The sequence below is a fragment of the Oncorhynchus masou genome, chromosome 31 (assembly GCF_036934945.1).
Source record: "Oncorhynchus masou masou isolate Uvic2021 chromosome 31, UVic_Omas_1.1, whole genome shotgun sequence".
NCBI classification, from domain to species: Eukaryota; Metazoa; Chordata; class Actinopteri; order Salmoniformes; family Salmonidae; genus Oncorhynchus; species Oncorhynchus masou.
The window spans coordinates 87,385,106-87,401,670 of NC_088242.1; positions in this window are offsets into that span (position 1 = coordinate 87,385,106).

Here is a 16,565-nt window from a genome sequence, read left to right on the forward strand (position 1 = left end):
TGCTGACAAACTCCCATCCAGACATGAAACAAGTGGTCAAAGACAAGACCAGAGGGGACGCCATCCTAGATCTGATCATTACAAATATGAATAATCACTACAACACACCCATCGTACTTGCTCCTCTCAGATCCAGTGATCACAAATGTCTGCTGTTCTCCCCAAACACAACATCAGGAGGAGAAGCCAGGTGCAGCAGAAAAAGGATGTCTGGTAACTCAGAACAGGAAGGAGGTCTCGGCACAATTTATGGCCTGTACTAACTGGTCTGCCATATATGAGGTGGAGAGCATTGATGCAAAGGTGGAGATGTTCAACTCCTGCATTCAAACTGCACTTGATGTATGCATGCTAATAAGAAATAAGAAAACAACAGCACTGGACAAGCCCTGGATGACTGAGAGAATAAAGGCCACAATCAGGAAAAGACAGATGATTTTCAACAGATGAGGTACAACATTGAAATGGAGAAAATACAGAAACACAGCGCAAACACTTATCAAAGAAGCAAAGACAAACTACTACAAAACTGAAATCCAGGACCTAAAGAAGAAAAGCACTAAGGAATGGTGGAACTACATTAACAAATGACTGGTGACGAAAGAAAACATCAGGAGGGAGATTACAGGTCGAGGGTGTAATATTTGTGTTGTGGAGAAATGACCAGGCAGGAGACGGCAGTACAGTTTGTTTTTGTTTAGTCAAAACCTCTCGTGCTCTACAGCCCCCGGCACAATAGTGCGCATGTGCATTTCCTATTAGGTGTAGTAACGTAACACTGCCGTAATACATTACTGCTTAGTAAAAGCATAGTAACTCATATAAACAGATGTAGATCACAGATACTACAAAGGGTTCTGAAGACAAAGATGCGGCTGATGTTTTGAATGTCTTTTTTTGCTGAAGAATGGACAAGCACCACACCTCTTGCCACCTTCCCCCTGCCCATGCCTACAAGGCAGGTTGAGCTGTGCAGCATTGGCCAGGTAAAGCAAGCTCTGGCCAGACTGAGCCCATGTAAAGCCTGTGGGCATTCCAGCCTGGCTACTAAAAGAGCATGCAGAAGATCTAGCCCCTGTCATCACACACATTGTTACACCTCCTACTGGCAGGGGACTGTTCCTGCTGCCTGGAAGATTGCCAATGTGTGTCCCATACCTAAAGTGTCAAACCCATGTACAACGAGTGACTGGAGGCACATCTCTCTAACATCATGCCTTCGAAAAATCCAGGAGAGGTTCATAAAAAACAACTCATGCCAATAGTATTATCTGAGGGCACTAATCAGTATGCCTACCTCCCAAAGTCCAGCACTACTACCGCCCTTGTGAAAGCCACACACTCCTGGCTGACAGCTACAGACTACAAAAAAATGTTTTCAGTGACACTGGGTATGCAGACGATGTAGGGCTGTGCTGAGCCTTAACATTAACCAGCATCAAAGAGGACATTTCCACTGGCTTGGAGGCAAAGCAGCTGGAAGACTGTGCCACATCCAACAACATGCTCCTGTACGGGAAAAGGTCTGGAAATTCGGATATGTTTTTCTAGAGACCACCCACAACCTGCACCACTAATCCTAGGAGGACAGGAAGTACCAGTGGTCACAACAACTAAGTATCTTGGTTTTCATCTAGACTTTTAACTCAGTGGTGACACACATGTGGAGCAGTCAGTGAGGAAGGCCTCAAAACACCTACACTTTGAATGTTCTTGACAGAAATTACCTACCCACTGAAGATCTGGTCACAGTCTATACTACACTGGTCAGGCATTGTCTGGAATACGGTTGAGTGCTGTTAGTTGGATGCAGTAAAAAGCAGCAGGCCCAACTAGACAGGGTGCAGAAGAGGGCCTTGAGGATCATCTCCAGAGGTGGGGCAGTCCAACCAGAGCTCCCCTCACTGCAGAGCAGGCGAGAGCAGGCTGCAGTGCACCTGGTGAAGGACATGCGCACTCTTGACCATCCACTGAATGAACTGCTCCCTCCAAAAAGAGGTAAATGCACCACCAGGCTCCTGAGAAACAGCCACCAACTGTCCTGTATAACTGCCTGTATGAACCGCCTGCGTAATGCCACTCTACCCACTGCTATCAAATTGTATAATAACGCTAGCTCTTAAATGGTTCTCCCAAAAAAATTATTTTTTAATATCACATTAAAATATTTAAATTTCCATCACGAAGAATGTCCTGTAATGTTTACAATTGTTCAATATTCTATTTATGTTATGTATTACGTTTATTTTAAATGAGTGTTTTGCAATTAATTAGTCATGTAAATTCTGCATTTCTTCAGTTTCATCTGTGAGCAAGGCTACCCCCTGAATTAACTTAATTGGTGTCAGAAGTGAAATGGTGCCCGTGAGGCCATTGGAGGGGTCTGTACAGTGGTTCCTCCTTTAAAAGTTGCGGCATACTGTGGCACACCTTGCGTGCTGCCACAGCATTCTGTGGCACGTCATTTAATTGTCAGCCATTTTTTCTGTTACTGCAAGTTATTGCTAGTTTGACCACCGAAGGGCATCTTTGAGAAGCATTTGATAGTATTCCGTATTGGCATTACCAGAGAATTTAAAACCTTTTTTGTAATAACATAATATATGGCGTAATTAATTGAATTAATATTATGTTTTTTCTATTCCAAGAAAAACCATCAGGATGGAATGAAAAATATGGCGCTGTACAACGTGACGGTCGGCAGTACAGTACTGGGCTATTTAGCTAAAGAATCCCCGCAGGGCATGAGGAAGGAGTAGGCTGTCCATGTAAATAAGAATTTGTTCTTAACTGACTTGCTTAGTTAAATAAAGGTTACACTAAGAGCATAACATTAATTTTCTAATTATTGTCTAACCAATACCCAAATGGAGATTAAGTGAAAGTAAAAATCTCATTGATTTCTCAAGACCAGTCCCCATGCTTGCCTCAGAGCAGCGCGAAAATAGTTGTAGGCTTTTGCTACACCTGCAGGCGCTACACAAAACACTGAAATAAAATATAAAACATGCATTACCTTTGACAAGCTTCTTTTGGTGGCACTCCAATATGTCCCATAAACATAATTGGTCATTTTTTCCAATTAATTCCATACATATATACCCAAAATGTCAATTTATAAAGCGCGTTTGATCCAGAAAAAACAGCTTACAAAAACACAACGTCACTACAAAACATTTCAAAAGTTGCCTATAAAATTTGCCAAAATATTTCGAAATACTTTTGTAATACAACTTTAGGTATTTTTAAACATTAATAATCGATCAAATTGTATACGGGGCAATCTGTATTCAATACAGCAAGTAAACAAACCATGCTCCTTTTTACATCTTGCGCAACTCTCAATAGTGTAATGTTGTTCTAGGATGTGCTTCTTCTTCGTTGCACAAATGAATAACCTCAACCAAATTCCAAAGACTGGTGACATGCAGTGGAAGTGGTAGGAACTGAATGGTTCCTATCAAATATCCCTTGGCAAAGACAACTGAGGGAGCAGTCAGAGGCAAAAAAGTAACAGTAACAGTTAGTCCTTGGGGTTTTGCCTGCTACGTAAGTTCTGTTATACTCACAGACATGATTCAAACAGTTTTAGAAACTCACATTCAGAGTCTTTTCTATCCACATCTACTAATAATATGCATGTCTTATATTCCTGGCATGAGTAGCAGGAAGTTTAAATTGGGCATGCTATTTATCCAAAAGTGAAAATGCTGCCCCCTATACCTTAAAAGGTTAACTGACTTGCCTAGTTAAATAAAGGTTACACTAAGAGCATAACATACATTTTCTAATTATTGTCTAACCAATACCCAAATGGAGATTAAATGAAAGTAAAAATCTCATTGATTTCTCAAGACCAGTCTCCATGCTTGTCTCAGAGCAGCGCAAAACGGTGCTAAAATAGTTGTAGGCTTTTGCTTCTAACTTTTATATGCTCTTTAAGTAAATAAGACCTACACCATTTTTAACAGCACATTACTCAACAGCATTGAGACTCATTTCGCCTACGGTAGTCCCGCAGTATATTGAAAAAAAAAACAATTTCAATGACGTGACTCTCCGCCAATAACTACATTTAGAAGATTGGAGGACTCTAAATTCATATCTAAGGGACATTTTCCGTTAGATATTCTCACAGATCCTAAGGGGCTTTTATATAATTTATATAATTCCAAATTATAAATAATAATCTCTTTGTGTCAAAGTAACAATATTTTGGAGATTTCGTTTGCATTTAACCTAGAGTGAGTGAGAAAAAGGCATTCTTGGACACAAGGTGAGACATTCTCACTAATTTGTAAATAAAGCCAGTTTTGTATTTAAAATGATTTATTTCTGGAGAAACCTAACTTGATTATTCAGCAGACATCACTTGCTTATATTCAGTCAACACATATCTAAAGAATATCATGGAATATTTGAACAAGTAAAGGATTATGGATCCTTAACTAAGTAACCATCAGCATTTTGAATATTATGAGTATTTTGTCATTATTTTATTAACAAAAGCATAAAGATGCTGATGAAGAAATACAGTACTGTACCGTATATGCTTTTACATTTGGATAATAAAGCATGTGAATTACTTTGACGATAAAAGCCACCTGCATTTGTTTTTTAGGCTACTGTGCAGTCTGACAAGTAAACATAGCATACAATACATACTGTAGTAAACATGGGAAAGAGTACATGTGAGGGACTTGATTTAGAGAAGCGTGGGGACATGCTCTCCTGAAGGAAGGGGGTAATATAGCAACCATAACCCAACACCTATCGACCTCGTCAAGAGGTTCAGAACTCTTGGTGTTAATGTGTTGGCTTGACAGTTGATGAAACAGGGTTTGAGTCTCGGTTCGGACTACCCCGGAATTTGCTACAATATTGTCACATTTGAAATTAACCCGAGCTTGAAACCCGAGGCCTATTGTATTTTCTAGTTTGAGTTGAATTCTGGGTTGAATTGAAACAATAGCTGATGGTGACTAAATAGCATCATTGATGATACAGTATATGATTAATAAAGTTTGGTTACATTTAATTTGCTCTGTTAAACCTACCCTTTGGAATGACTTTGATAGTAACAGTGAATCTATTTAATTTTTAAGTGGAGATCTCTCAGCAATCATTCTCACAGTGACAAATATCATAGCTAGACAGGGCTTGTTTAAAACCCTGGATGGGACACCAAAGGGTAGCTATAGACAATATGAAAATAGGCAGAAACTGCTTCTCCAATAGAAATTCCCAATCATACTTGTGGGTTATGACATGGCATCGTTGGCTGGATAACCTCAGAAGCAGAAATAATTCATTGGGTATATCACTCGTCTCGCTACAAACTGCATGTGCAGGCCATCAAATCAAAGGCAGTCATTTGAAAACCTGTCAGTTTGTCACATTCACGAGGTTGGAGTAATAACATTGTCTTATAGAAACAAAGTCAACATATTTTATTTAAGGTTTGTCTATGTTGAAATTTGGCTATCATGGACACATGATCCTTTAGATGTAATTCCACCCTGATAACTTAAAAAAATTAAAATCCATTCAACCAGTGTGTGGCCATTGGGAGGTTTCATTATACAGACTGGAGGTGATGAAGATGACTACGACCCAAAACGCTTTATTAAAATGAAAACAACAGTTTTACCTTCCCCATTAAAGAGTCCAGTTTGAACATTTACAAAAAGCATATTGTTCTCAAAAATTATCACTAACAATGTGAAGTTTGTTAAGAAACGTTTCCATCATGTGGCTTTTTTGTGTTATTCAGCTCATTTACACATTTTGAGGAAGTAAGAAGAGCTGTAATTTGACCTATTCAAACTGGCCTCTCATTTTTCTATCTGTTAAACTCTGATGAAGTCTTCAGGCCGAAACACATTGGTTTTAACTTCTTGGTGACAGGGGGGAAGTATTGAGTAGCTTGGATGAATAAGGTGCCCAAAGTAAACGGCAAGACGGAGCTGCTCTTCCTCCCGGGGAAGGACTGCCCGTTCCATGATCTCGCCATCACGGTTGACAACTCCATTGTGTCCTCCTCCCAGAGCGCTAAGAACCTTGGCGTGATCCTGGACAACACCCTGTCGTTCTCAACCAACATCATGGCGGTGGCCCGTTCCTGTAGGTTCATGCTCTACAACATCCGCAGAGTACGACCCTGCCTCACACAGGAAGCGGCGCAGGTCCTAATCCAGGCACTTGTCATCTCCCGTCTGGATTACTGCAACTCGCTGTTGGCTGGGCTCCCTGCCTGTGCCATTAAACCCCTACAACTCATCCAGAACGCCGCAGCCCGTCTGGTGTTCAACCTTCCCAAGTTCTCTCACGTCTCACTGGCTTCCAGTTGAAGCTCGCATCCGCTACAAGACCATGGTGCTTGCCTACGGAGCTGTGAGGGGAACGGCACCGCAGTACCTCCAGGCTCTGATCAGGCCCTACACCCAAACAAGGGCACTGCGTTCATCCACCTCTGGCCTGCTCGCCTCCCTACCACTGAGGAAGTACAGTTCCCGCTCAGCCCAGTCAAAACTGTTCGCTGCTCTGGCCCCCCAATGGTGGAACAAACTCCCTCACGACGCCAGGACAGCAGAGTCAATCACCACCTTCCGGAGACACCTGAAACCCCACCTCTTCAAGGAATACCTAGGATAGGATAAGTAATCCTTCTCACCCCCCCTTAAATGATTTAGATGCACTATTGTAAAGTGGCTGTTCCACTGGATGTCAGAAGGTGAATTCACCAATTTGTAAGTCGCTCTGGATAAGAGCGTCTGCTAAATGACTTAAATGTAATGTAAATGTAAACTGCCTGCTACTCTGTCCCAGATGCTAATATATGCATAGTATTAGAAGTATTAGATAGTTTTAGAAACTTCCGAGTGCTTTCTGTTTGAATGATGTCTGTGAGTATAACAGAACTCATATGGCATATGCCTATCCAATATGCTGTGTCTATGGGGCCAGATTGCACTTCCCAAGGCTTCCAGCAGATGTCAACAGTCTTTAGAATATGTTTGAGGCTTCTATTGTGGAATGGTGTCGAATAAGAGCTGTTTCAATAAGTGGACTAGGCTGAGGCCAATCAGTTTATTTCCTGCGCGGTCTTGCGGGTGTGCCGTTCCTTCTTTTTCCTCTGTAATGAATACGCTATTGTCCGGTTGGAATATTATTGAAGATTTATTATAAAAAGACCCTATTTCACTGGCTGTTGGCGAGGTGGGACACTAGGGTCCCGAACGATCCCAGAGAGGTTAATATTACAGAAGCATTATCAACTTCCACTGTCCTTAAATACTTGTTGTATTTCAATTAACTATTCAAACTGGACTCTTAGAATGTCCAGTTCCTGTCTGATCTTCCTTACTTTCCGTTTCCTTGAAGCCTCCTTTATGCTTATCTACAGTTACTCCAATAGTGACCATTAGGTACTGATCTCCTTTCTTTTCTATTCCTCCTCTTAGTCTGACTGTAGGTGCCTGACCTTTTTCTCTCTGTTCTTGCCTTTGAACCTATCCTATCCTTTCTGTCCTTTCTACAGTCTCGGTGATTGTGGCCCACATTATCGCAGTGCATGCATGGTTCCTCACACTCCTTAGCCAAATGTCCTGACTTGCTACAGTTGTAACATTTTCAGTTTCAGGTTCTATCCATTTTTTCCTTCTCTCTTGGGTCCCTTCCCCTTCAGGCCTCCTCCTTTCTTTGACTGTCTCTATCCACTTTTCTCAATAAGTTTGCTAAATCCTGTCCTGCGTCCCCAGTCCGTGGGTTGGGCAAGGCAATTAGAGGGTACTGACTAGCGTCCCTTTCATCTTCGTCTTCCAGCCACTCTGCTACTCCTCTCCTCCCTGGGCTCTGGTTATGCGACTTCAGCCTTCTGGGTGGTAAAGCCGTGCCTCTACCTCTTTCCCCGACATCCTGTCGCTTGTTCAGCCTATGTCCTCGTTCGGTTAAATCTTTCATGACTTTCCCTTTGGTAGCTAGCCCTATCCTATCCTCATCCGACTCTACCCCTCCCTCTGCTCCAGGGGGTTCCCCATATGGGGGTGGTGGGACGGGAAGCACTTGCTGCCGTCTCCGCACCACCACTGTTCCATCAACAGGATTCTCTCTCCACGCCTGGGCTATCCCAGTGGGATATCATTTAGGCTTATGAGGGATCTCCAGAGGAGCAGTGGGAGTGATTGCTCTCTGTTGCTGGCAACTTACATCTTCCTAATTTTTCTTTTCTCCCTCAACTCTCTTCCTCACCTCGGCCAACCATACTCTTGCTGTGTCCAGCCCCTCTGCCTGTTGTTTATCTGCCTTGACTCCACAAACCCTATTTATTTGTTTAATCATTGATTCCAGTTTTTCTATATTTAAACGTCTGTCAAATTCATACTTTTTCCTCCATTTCAGGCCAAAATAGGTGCCCCTCTTATCTTTTCCCTGCATATATTTCTCATCTCCCGTTAATTCCGGGACCTCCTTTGAGGATTTACTACCCGTGTTTAGTAAAACCTTGTAGTTACTATGATATTTCTCACAATCTATGTGTATGTATTTCTATGATCTATGTATGTGCTCTTTTTCCCGTTATCCAATTACTATAGTTGCTCTCCTGCACAATCTATGTGTGTCCCTTTAACCTCTTACTCAATTGCTATCTTCCTTTACTATTGTGTGTACTTTTAAAATTCTGATTAAATTACTCCTATGTGTCTAATATTGATGTGTATGTCACTACTCCCTATGTGTGGGCTCACACTCTGATTATTTTGCTATCTCTTAACCTATGTGTGCTTTTCCTTTCTTGAAACTTAATCTATAGAGGAGTCTTTCGATCGGACATTAGGTCTCACTGTTTACAACCTATAAGCTATTTTCCAGGGGTCGTAAATCCCTAGTCAGCATCTATTTTTCCGTTGTTACTTGATCTTTTGACGTTAATATCTCGTATCTCACTCCGCCGGTATATTAGGTTTCCCTTCTTTCTCCATTTTTTGGACTTTATTTCAGTATTGTCTTTTGAATTGGATCTATGTCTAATTCACTTTTGTTAATTGGCCATTTAAGTTATTTGTTTGCACAAACTCCCCGTCCTATTTTTATTTTACCTTTATTTAACTAGGCAAGTCAGTTAAGAACAAATTCTTATTTTCCCCTATTTATATCCCTAGCTAATAACCTCTCAGCCATCCCTCAAATAAACATTCGGCCATTCCTCACAGACCTCAATTATTAAGCTATTTTTATTTATGGTAGTGCACACGTACCTCAGGTCATTGCGGACCTGCTCCCTCAAATCGATTCCTTGCTAATACACAAAGTAAAAGTCTCCTATATCTTAAATCATTCGTGAATAAAGATTACTGACCTTGTCTTGAAGACTGGGAAAAGCGATGTTGGTTGGATCTCGTCACCACCTCTATCGTGTACCAGTTCACCACTGGCCTGAAATAAACCTTCAATTCAGAGGTTAGGTGTTTGTCTTACGGATCCTGGATCCGCCCATGTACGGTTTTCAGCAGTTCCTTGGGACGACAGAGGCAGGTATTGAGATCCGGCTCAAAGGACCAAATTGTCACAAGACTATGTTCTCAATGTTCATAAACACAATTCAATTAACTACTCAACCTGAAACCCAGAATTTGTAAGAAACTGGTTGAAATTAATCAGACGGAGGCCCAGCTACGATAGTCATAAAATGTATTTACGAGAGCGCGCTGCTCTATTGTAGTCAGAAATGTACATACACTTAGGTTGGAGTCATTAAAACTTGTTTTTCAACCACTCCACAAATTTCTTGTTAACAAACTATAGTTTTGGCAAGTCGGTTAGGACATCTACTTTGTGCATGACACGTCATTTTTCCTACAATTGTTTACAGACAGATTATTTCACTAATAATTCACTGTATCACATTTCCAGTGGGTCAGAAGTTTCCGTACACTAAGTTGACTGTGCCTTTAAACAGCTTGGAAAATTCCAGAAAATAAAGTCATGGCTTTAGAAGCTTCTGAAAGACTAATTGACAACATTTGAGTCAATTGGAAGTGTACCTGTGGATGTATTTCAAGGCCTACCTTCAAACTCAGTGCCTCTTTGCTTGACATCATGGGAAAATCAAAAGAAATCAGCCAAGACCTCAGAATTTTTTTTGTAGACCTCCACAAGTCTAGTTCATCCTTGGGACCAATTTCAAAATGCCTGAAGGTACCACGTTCATATGTACAAACAATAGTACGCAAGTATAAAAAACATGGGTGTAACGGTTTTCTTGACTTGAAGGAGAGGCGGACCAAAACGCAGCGTGGTGGTTATTCATGTTTAATTTAAAAAGACATTATACATGAATAAACAAATAATAAATAATAAATAAACAAATAAACAAAACAAGAAACGTGAAAACTCAAAACAGCCCTATCTTGGTGCAAACACAGAGACAGGAACAATCACCCAAAAACACACAGTGAAACCCAGGCTACCTAAGTATGATTCTCAATCAGAGACAAAAAATGACACCTGCCTCTGATTGAGAACCATACTAGGCCGAAACATAGAAATACCCAAATCATAGAAAAACAAACAGACTGCCCACCCCAACTCACACCCTGACCATACTAAATAATGACAAAACAAAGGAAATAAAGGTCAGAACGTGACAATGGGACCACACAGCCATCATACTGCTCAGGAAGGGGACGCGTTCTGTCTCCTAGAGATGAACGTACTTTGGTGCAAAAAGTGCAAATCAAACCCAGAACAACAGCAAAGAACCTTGTGAAGATGCTAGAGGAAACAGGTACAAAAGTATCTATATCCACAGTAAAACGAGTCCTATATCGACATAACCTGAAAGACCGCTCAGCAAGGAAGAAGCCACTGCTCCATAACATCAAAAAAAATCCAGACTACAGTTTGCAACTGCACATGGGGACAAAGATCGTTCTTTTTGGAGAAATGTCCTCTGGTCTGATGAAACAAAAATAGAACTGTTTGTCCATAACGACCATCATTATATTTGGAGGGAAAAAAGGGGGAGGCTTGCAAGCTGAAGAACACCATCCCAACTGTGAAGCACAGGGGTGGCAGCATCATGTTGTGGGAGTGCTTTGCTGCAGGAGGGACTGGTGCACTTCACAAAATAGATAGCATCATGAGGTAGGAAAATTATGTGGATATATTGAAGCAACATCTCAAGACATCAGTCAGGAAGTTAAAGCTTTGGTTGCAAATGGGTCTTCCAAATGGACAATGACCCCAAGCATCCTTCCAAAGTTTCTCAAAATGGCTTATGGACAACAAAGTCAAGGTATTGGAGTGGCCATCACAAAGCTCTGACCTCAATCCTACAGAAAATGTGTGGGCAGAATTGAAAAAGCGTGTGCGAGCAAGGAAGCCTACAAACCTGACTCAGTTACACCAGCTCTGTCAGGAAGAATGGGCCAAAATTCACCCAACTTATTGTGGGAAGCTTGTGGAAGGCTACCCGAAACGTTTGACCCAAGTTAAACAATTTAAAGTCAATGCTACCAAATACTAATTGAGTGTATGTAAACTTCTGAACCACTAGGAATATGATAAAAGAAATAAAAGCTGAAATAAATAATTCTCTCTACTATTATTCTGACATTTCACATTCTTAAAATAAATTGGTGATCCTAACTGACCTAAGACAGGGATTTTTTACTAAGATTAAATGTCAGGTATTGTGAAAAACTGAGTTTTAATGTATTTGGCTCAGGTGTATGTAAACTTCCGACTGCAACTGTACGTGACTTCTCAGACCTCATAACCGAGGATAGCTTAATGTTATTTTTTCGATTTTTATGAAGCATTTGACACAGTGGAGCATCAGTTCCTCTTCCACTCCCTTGAGCAAATTGGCTTTGGAGATTTTTTCTGTAAGGCTATTAAGACTCTATACGAATGGTAACAGCTCTATCAAACTAAAACATGGCACCTCACCTAGATTTGAGTTAAAGAGAGGAATTAGGCAAGGTTGTCCTATCTTTTTTTATTAATCATCAAACTTCTTACAAATGATTTATATAATAGTACAAGGTATTTCTATAGCTGGTAAAGAAATTATTATAAGCCAGCTGGCTGACGATACTATACTTCTTCTGAAAGACGCTCGTCAGATTCCAATATTGATCAATGTGATTGAATCCTTTTCCAAAGCATCTGGTCTATATCTTAACATTGATAAATGTCAACTCATGGCTGTCAAAGATTGTATGACACCCTCATATAATGGTATTCCAGTGAAAGAAGAACTTACATATTAAGGCAAAAACATTACTAAGGATCAGAAGTCTAAAGGCTTACTAAATTTTAACCCTCATATTTAAAATAAAAACAAAAACCAAACAGAAGAAACTAAATAAATGGCTACAGCGGGACTGATCCTTAAAGGGAAGAGTCCTAATAACCAAGGCTGAAGGTATCTCTAGACTAACATATGCCACTCTATCTTTATATCTTGACGGTAAAATAAGAAAAGAGATAGACCAGATGCTTTTCAACTTTCTGTGGAGAAACCGTACCCATGACATTAGGAAAACTGTTGTAATGAACACTTATGAGTATGGTGGGCTGAATTTTCTGGACTTTACTACCTTAAATAATACTTTTAAGATCAACTGGATAAAGAAATTCCTAAGAAGACCCAATTCTATGTGGAATTTTATTCCTCATCATGTCTTCTCTACTTTTGGCGGCAGTTAACTTCATGTTGGCAACTATAATAGTGTCAAATTTCCAGTGAAACTCTCTGCTTTTTCATCAGCATTATCATGATCCTTAATTTATAAGCATAATTTTTCTCCACATATATTATATTTGGAATAATCGGGACATATTGTATAAATATACTTCTTTGTTTTTAGAATATTGTTTCCGAAATAATATCCTATTGGTGAGCCAACTTGTAAATGCAGAGGGTATTTTACTTAATTATAAGGAATTCTTATCACTTTACAAGATTCCTGTAACATCTAAAGATTTTGCAATTGTTTTAGATGCCATTCCCTCAGGTGTTGCTTTATTATTCAGGAACGTGTCAAGACCTCACCCTGAGAATATTCCTACGATTACCCCTGTTGACTCTTCAGTAGGAAATATTTGTTTCTCTTTTAGTCCATTCAACAACAAAGGAGCTATACGAGCCTTGTTTCAAAAGGATGTTGTACCTTTCGTCATACCATATTGGAATGGGTTTTATTGATAATGTCTGTTGGGAAAATGTTTGGATGTTGCCACACACATACCTACTTACTAACAAAATTAATTTCTTTTAAAATTATTCATAAATATTATCCTGCCATCCACTACATGACGAAGTTTTTTTTTTAAACATACAGTGCCATGCGAAAGTATTCGGCCCCCTTGAACTTTGCAACCTTTTGCCACATTTCAGGCTTCAAACATAAAGATATAAAACTGTCTTTTTTTATGAAGAATCAACAACAAGTGGGACACAATCATGAAGTGGAACGACATTTATTGGATATTTCAAACTTTTTAACAAATCAAAAACTGAAAAATTGGGCGCGCAAAATTATTCAGCCCCCTTAAGTTAATACTTTGTAGTGCCACCTTTTGCTGCGATTACAGCTGTAAGTCGCTTGGGGTATGTCTCTATCAATTTTGCACATCGAGAGACTGAAATTTTTTCCCATTCCTCCTTGCTAAACAGCTCGAGCTCAGTGAGGTTGGATGGAGAGCATTTGTGAACAGCAGTTTTCAGTTCTTTCCACAGATTTTCGATTGGAATCAGGTCTGGACTTTGACTTGGCCATTCTAACACCTGGATATGTTTATTTTTGAACCATTCCATTGTAGATTTTGCTTTATGTTTTGGATCATTGTCTTGTTGGAAGACAAATCTCCGTCCCAGTCTCAGGTCTTTTGCAGACTCCATCAGGTTTTCTTCCAGAATGGTCCTGTATTTGGCTCCATCCATCTTCCCATCAATTTTAACCATCTTCCCTGTCCCTGCTGAAGAAAATCAGGCCCAAACCATGATGCTGCCACCACCATGTTTGACAGTGGGGATGGTGTGGTCAGGGTGATGCGCTGTGTTGCTTTTATGCCAAACATAACGTTTTGCATTGTTGTTGGGTGGCTTGTGGCAAACTTTAAACAACACTCCTATTAAGAAGGAATATCACAGCAACTTGTAGGACGTTACTTGCTGACCAGACCGGGCATGTCGCGTGCACGTGCGTCACAAAATACATTTAGAAATCCATGTTATTCAATTATTACACCCACACAGGCCAACGAGCGTCTGCGATGCCAAGGGCTAAAAATAGAAGTAATTTCTATTTCTGACGCAGATTGCGCTGAAAGTCCTGCCTCTCCCATCTCCTCATTGGTTTATAGAAGCAGATACCCCTGTGCCATCTCCTCATTGGTTATACCCACGTGGGTGATTGAAAGACAAACTGTTTTGCCGGTAGTCGTGGTAATACTATGAAAGTTTAGATGCCAATCACCATATACAGTGGGGAGAACAAGTATTTGATACACTGCCGATTTTGCAGATTTTCCTACTTACAAAGCATGTAGCGGTCTGTAATTTCTATCATAGGTACACTTCAACTGTGAGAGACGGAATCTAAAACAAAAAATCCAGAAAATCACAGTGTATGATTTTTAAGTAATTAATTTGCATTTTATTGCATGACATAAGTATTTGATACATCTGAAAGCAGAACTTAATATTTGGTACATAAACCTTTGTTTGCAATTACATATGTTTCCTGTAGTTCTTGACCAGGTTTGCACACACTGCAGCAGGGATTTTGGCCCACTCCTCCATACAGACCTTCTAAAGATCCTTCAGGTTTTGGGGCCGTCGCTGGGTAATACGGACTTTCAGCTCCCTCCAAAGATTTTCTATTGGGTTCAGGTCTGGAGACTGGCTAGGCCACTCCAGGACCTTGAGATGCTTCTTACGGAGCCACTCCTTAGTTGCCCTGGCTGTGCGTTTTGGGTCGTTGTCATGCTGGAAGACCCAGCAACGACCCATCTTCAATGCTCTTACTGAAGGAAGGAGGTTGTTGGCCAAGATCTCGCGATACATGGCCCCATCCATCCTCCCCTCAATACGGTGCAGTTATCCTGTCCCCTTTGCAGAAAAGCATCCCCAAAGAATGATGTTTCCACCTCCATGCTTCATGGTTGGGATGGTGTTCTTGGGGTTGTACTCTACTATCCTTTTTCTTCCTCCAAACACGGCGAGTGGAGTTTAGACCAAAAAGCTCTATTTTTGTCTCATCAGACCACATGACCTTCTCCCATTCCTCCTCTGGATCATCCAGATGGTCATTGGCAAACTTCAGACGGGCCTGGACATGCGCTGGCTTGAGCAGGGGGACCTCGCGTGCACTGCAGGATTTTAATCCATGACTGCGTAGTGTGTTACTAATGGTTTTCTTTGAGACTGTGGTCCCAGCTCTCTTCAGGTCATTGACCAGGTCCTGCAGTGTAGTTCTGGGCTGATCCCTCACCTTCCTCATGATCATTGATGCCCCACGAGGTGAGATCTTGCATGGAGCCCCAGACCGAGGGTGATTGACCGGCATCTTAAACAGTTGTTGCCTTCTCACCAAGCTGCTTGCCTATTGTCCTGTAGCCCATCCCAGCCTTGCGCAGGTCTACAATTTTATCCCTGATGTCCTTACACAGCTGTCTGGTCTTGGCCATTGTGGAGAGGTTGGAGTCTGTTTGATTGAGTGTGTGGACAGGTATCTTTTATACAGGTAACGAGTTCAAACAGGTGCAGTTATTACAGGTAATGAGTGGAGAACAAGAGGGATTATTAAAGAAAAACTAACATGTCTGTGAGAGCTGGAATTCTTACTGGTTGGTAGGTGATCAAATACTTAAGTCATGCAATAAAATGCAAATAAATTACTTAAAAATCATACAATTGGATTTTTGATGATAAAAATTACAGACCTCTACATGCTTTGTAAGTCGGAAAACCTGCAAAATTGGCAGTGTATCAAATACTTATTCTCCCCACTGTAAGTTCAAAGATGAAAAAGCCTGGAAGGAGGAGCGATGACTAGAAATGATTCGGTTGGCCGTATTACGTGTGGATTAATTGGTGGAGTAGAGGAGCTTGTGCATTTCAGGTAAAATAACAACTCAATGTTTATATCCCAGGACAAATTACCTAGCAAGTGCAAGCTAAATAGCAAAATTGCCATACATGTTTAATGCTTTTCGACCTGTCCCAAAATTAATGTCATTGGTTAAGAGTTTGTTTTGATATTTTAACCTGCGTGTCATGATTGCATTTGGTGTAGGGGGACAAAATACATTTATGCACGATAGCACACGTGCGCAGCCGGTTTGGGTTCGGTGTAAGAAGCAAAGTTCAGTTTTCCTCAAAATAATAATTATTGCAAGCTATGACATGACTTAATAAAATCAAATTGAATAATGTTGCAAGAGAAAAGATAATTTGCCCTTATTTAGCTCGCCAGATCATTTGCACAAGGGGGAATGGTATATGGCCAATATACCATGGCTAAGGGCTGTTCTTAAGGATGCCGCCATGCGGA